This window comes from Balaenoptera musculus, chromosome 3 (assembly GCF_009873245.2).
Source record: "Balaenoptera musculus isolate JJ_BM4_2016_0621 chromosome 3, mBalMus1.pri.v3, whole genome shotgun sequence".
NCBI lineage: Eukaryota > Metazoa > Chordata > Mammalia > Artiodactyla > Balaenopteridae > Balaenoptera > Balaenoptera musculus.
This window is the reverse complement of record NC_045787.1, coordinates 47,191,240-47,196,390: the sequence shown is the minus strand read 5'-3', so window position 1 is coordinate 47,196,390 and position 5,151 is coordinate 47,191,240. Positions and strand designations below refer to the sequence as shown.

The following is a 5,151-nucleotide window of genomic DNA, read 5'->3' as shown; positions in this document are numbered from 1 at the left end:
GGGAGAAAACACCACCCCCAGGTTGCCATCAGCAGGAAGCCAGATGCTCTACTGGGGGAACTGGTCAACCTGGCAGGAGATTGCATGGATGCACCCAGATGCATGCGTTTACAAATATGAGAGGGAACTAAACACCCAATACTGATCACCAATATTTGACTCAGCAGCTGCTGACTCATCCAGACCATTCAGAAAATCCAGAATTCTGCAAGGCACATAGAAATGCAGTGATTTGGAATGATTCACCAGCCAACTCTTCTCCTGTCTCAGTCTGAGGCTTCTAGTGAGCCCTTAGATTCAATAATAAAGAAAGAGGCCACTGTTTACAACCCAAGTCCTTTGTGCAGGTTGTTCCTGCCTCAGTGGGTTGCAGGTTGTCTGCAGAGAAAAAAGACAGCCACTTTTATTGACCTTCTTTGTGGGCCTCAGATTTTCCCCAACCTTCTTTGATGACAAGCTTTTCTCTCACCAGTTGTGCACATTCATCTCAGAAGTCAGAGAGGAGAGACTTTTATATCAAGGCAAAGAGTACCTGGCAAGAGGCAAGAGGTGAGGTGGTGGGGTGAAGTAGGGATGAGGACCAGGGAGGACATCTTTTTTAAGAAAGGTGATTCTCACCAGGGCCTTAAACGTTCTATGATGAGAAGAGACTAGTGCGTGTCTCTTCAGACAGGCTTAGCATGATAACCTGGAGACCAGCAAAGGGAGCTCAGAGCCAAGCTAAATATGCCAAAATGGAACAACCCAGAAAAATAGTTAAAGAAAAAATGGTGTGAACTTGAGGCTCATAAAGATGTATCAAAGCCTGGGTTAAAAATAACTTACTGATGAGCTAATGTAAGCACATGGTATGAAATTCTGAAGAGTGAAAAGTTAGTCTCCCTCTGAGCCTGTATCCTAACCAAGCAGATCCCCTTCCTCCCACTGAGTAAACATTATTAACAATTTTGTGTATATTCTTTGCGAGATAAGCTTTGTACCTATAAGGGTATGTTTATATATATCAAATGTTCCCTACCCTATAGATGGTATTTAGTATACTGTACATATTGTTCTGACTTGCTTTTTCTCTGCTTAATATATCTTAGAAACTATTCAATAGTTCTAATTATTTATGATTAAACATATTTATATTGCCATCATTTAACTTCTTTAAAAAGTATTATTTGACCTCCAGTTCTAAAATGTTCGGAAATCAGTGTGTTTCCTTTCTTTTTTCCTTCCAGAACCTTGGTGAAATATATTATTTCTACATTGAAATAGTGTGTGACGCTTGCATTCTGTATTAACAACCATAATTTCCACAAATGCTTTAATTCTTAGTCCTACAGCTATATGGATTCAATGCTCACCACCATTCTTTTTTTTAATATTTATTTTATTTTATGTTATTTATTTATCTATTTTGGCTACGCTGGGTCTTAGTTGTGGCATGTGGGATCTTTTAGTTGCGGCATGTGGACTTCTTAGTTGCGGCATGCATGCAGGATCTAGCTCCCCGACCAGGGATCGAACCCGGGCTCCCTGCATTAGGAGTGCGGAGTCTTACCCACTGGACCACCAGGGAAGTCCCTCACCACCATTCTTTTTGCCAAGGTTTCTCCCCTGATCTCTTGGTTGACAAAAATCTGCCTTCTTGTAGTTTCTTCAAAAAGTGGTCAACACTGCTGCTGGTCTCGTAGAGAATGGACTTGAGGACATGGGGATGGGGAAGGGTAAGCTGGGATGAAGTGAGAGAGTGGCATGGACTTATGTATACTACAAAATGTGAAATAGATAGCTAGTGGGAAACAGCCGCATAGCACAGGAAGATCAGCTCAGTGCTTTGTGACCACCTAGAGGGGTGGGATAGGGAGGGTGGGAGGGAGATGCAAGAGGGAGGAGACATGGGGACATACGTATATGTATAGCTGGTTCACTTTGTTATAAAGCAATTATACTCCAATAAAGATGTTAAAAAAAAACCAAACCATTGCTGCTGGTCTTACATATTTGAAAATGTGTGTCTTCTGCTTTTATACTTGATCAACATGTTTGCTGAGTATAAAATTCTTGGATTCCTCACATTTTCCTTCCATGATTTGAAAAAGTGTTGACCATTCCTGTGGAGAAGTTAAATTAGCCTGATGTTTTTCCCTGTGTAGGCAAATTTTCCTCTTGGTTAGAATGCTCACAGGATTCTTTCTTTATCTTTGAAGTCTAGTTACTTTACTATGATTTGATGCTTAGTGTATCCGTTTTTCTTGGCACATGATACACCTTTTCATACAAGTCTTTTTTATTTCTGGAAATATTCTTGAATAATATTGAGTATTTTCTTCTATTTGCTTGGTTCTTTTCAATGGGGATACTATTTGTGGATCTCTTTGGACTGATGTCTCTATTATTTTCATATTATTCTTGTCCAGCTTTTCATTTCCAACTCATTTTGCTTGCTTTTCAATCTTTTCCTTTGTGTCCTTATATTTTCATCAGTGTTTATTCCTTTTTGTGCTTATTCCAATGCAGCTTTAATTTCTCTTTGTGTCCTCCCTGGGCTCTCCCAGCTCCTGGGGACAGTCTAGTGGTTAAAAATGAGGGTTCTGAAGTCAGGGTTTGATTCCACCTACCAGAATGTAATTCTTGTTCAGTTACTTGACTTTTGGTTACCTCATATTAAATTGAGTAAAAATAAGAGCATCTCCCTTATAGGGCTGTCGTAAGGATTGATAAGTTAATACATAAAAGCACTCTCAACCACAATGGGCACATTTTAAGGTCTCTTTGTAAATTAGTAAAAGGAGATGATGATGGTGGTGGTAATATTAATAGTAATAATAATAATAATTATTATTATTATAGCCGGTTCTTCCCTGAGCTCTTATGTTTCTGCTTTGAGCTCTTAAATCAACCTGTAACGTTCTTTTGAATTCACGGTGATGTCATAATTTTCACCTACCTCATGGCCACATATTTCTGCTGCCTGTTTCTTAACATTGGTTTTTCTTACTCCTTTCCTCATGTTTTGCTTGTAACATGTTTGTGTAGATCCTGTACTCGTTCTTTTTAAAATTATTCCTTATCTTTCAATGAGGCTAGTTCTTCTTGGACCAGCCCTTTGAAGGAGATTCCCATGGGCAAGCCAGTCTGGTTTTCAGACCAGCGGAGATAGTCTTCGAGATCACAGAGTCATCGTGTATGTGAGAAATCAACAGTTTACAAGGCTGTGTACTGTTGGAGTCTCTCTTCCCCATCCTCTCCAACAAATCGCCTCTTTCAGAGATGATTTTTGTGTGCTCCTCCGTTGGCCTCACACCTCTGCCACTTGCTGGTATCAAACAGACGCCAGGGAAGCTCCCACCACCCGCTGGTGTACCCTAATGCCTCTGATTCAAACAGGGGATGGACAGTTGAGCCCTTTGGGGTGTGTGAGAGGACTCTGCTCTTCCGGGCTTGTCTGAGACCTGCAGATGGACACTTCTTCCCTCAGGTCTTCCTGTGCCGCCAGGGGGCTTTGCTCCACTTATAGCTCTTCCTCATATATTATGGTCGGGGTCGCAGGATGCCTTGCAACATCGTCTAAGATGGAATATGAGTTTCTGCTTCTTGATTTCCTTCTCTGCTTCTGGTGGGGTTGTGGCTTCCCTGGCTTGTCAGAGGAGAGGGCAGAGCCCTAGCTATGCCTTTCTCTCCAACAGCATTCATGAGTTCAGACTCCACAACGCAGCCTCAACGGAGGGAGGGAGGCCCTGAGGACTCAGTGAGCCAGGGAAAGGCCTCATGCTTTTGGCACACCTTTCCTGAGGGGCAAAGCCCACCTCACCTCAGCTTCACATGGTCTCAGAGATTTGAGTCCGGCTCTTGGTGAAATAAAGCACTTTACCACCTCATACAATCTATGTATTAGGCCTACATGCTTCACAACCATCACAACCTCTGTCATGGCTTTAATTGGAGGAGCAAGATGAACCAGGGACTTCTTTTTGGTGACTTGTTGTAAAAAGGTTATATCCACCCACTGACCAGCAGGCACCGAGACTTTCTCCCCCTGGAGTTACCAAAACCACAAGCACCAGCTGGTGGGTAACAGTCAGCTATGTTTAAATGTCTCCTTAATTAAAAGAAGAAAAAAAAAAAGCATCTGAGACCTTACCTGGTTTCCTCTTTACTGCGCTTGAGCAGGGTCAGGCAGGGACTCCTGAGTCACCAAGTCAGTGAGGCAGAATGTCACTTGTGACCTGGCCAGAGGACAGCTGGTTGGAAACACCTTACAAATACAAGAAGCCACTTTCTCCGCAGGAGTTCTTGTGCACGGCACAACCAAGTCCCACCAGGAAGGCCTCAGAGGGGACAAACCGCTGCCTCAAAGATGTGGCCTTTATAAAGCATGTGGTGGAACTTCGGGGCTGTCAGACCAAGGGCTCAGAGAAAGAGACCCTTGAGAAGGTCGTCAAGATAGAGAGAAATGGCCCACCCCCACTTCAGTTCCACCTGAACCGCTGGCAGGATCATCATGAAGACCCAGGGGACCTGAAGGGCAAGCAGACCTTGAGCGTGGATTCTCTGCCCAGCCGTTTAAAGAAGAGTTTTCACGCAGCATCTGAGTCTTCCAAATCTCCTAAAGTGACAGCAATCAAAATTGATGTGGGGAACTTCATCCACAAATTAAATTTACTGGTTTCCAATATGGAAGCTCAGTGGCTTTGTCTCGTGGCCAGTGAGGGGATCTGAGGGTTTGAGATATGACATGTAAAAGACAAAAAGCATTTGATCATCTGGCACAATTAAATGGTTTAAAAGTAGACATGGCTGCCCTTTCAGCTCTGGGAGCCGGAGCTGGCAGCGCCCGCTGAAACTGTTTGGGCCACTTAGTGTGATGTTAGGAAGGGCTCATGTCTTCCAAGTTTACTGCCTAATTTTCTTCAGGCTCGTTTGTTTGTTTTTTAAGTGGTGTGTATATGGGCCATAAGAAGCTATCTCTAATTTTGTTCCAAGAGAGCTCTTTTGTTAATCGTTTTCTGTCTCTACTGGTTCTCATCCAGAGAGAGCTCACCCAGCCTCGAGCCCATAGGTATTCTCGAGTAGTCATATGTCGCATCTATGTGTGGCAGCTCTTCCCTGACCATGAGGACACATGCTGTTTTTCTGGTGACACATGGGACTCAGAGTGCT

The 5,151-nt window shown here is 43.2% G+C and overlaps 1 non-coding gene across 1 annotated transcript; it reads right to left on the bottom strand.

Moving 5' to 3' along the window:
* Positions 1 to 1,494: 1,494 nt before the first annotated feature.
* TRNAR-CCU lies at positions 1,495 to 1,567 on the bottom strand. Its single transcript has one exon. It is a non-coding gene; the product is annotated as a tRNA-Arg (tRNA).
* Between the last annotated feature and the right edge of the window lie 3,584 nt (positions 1,568 to 5,151).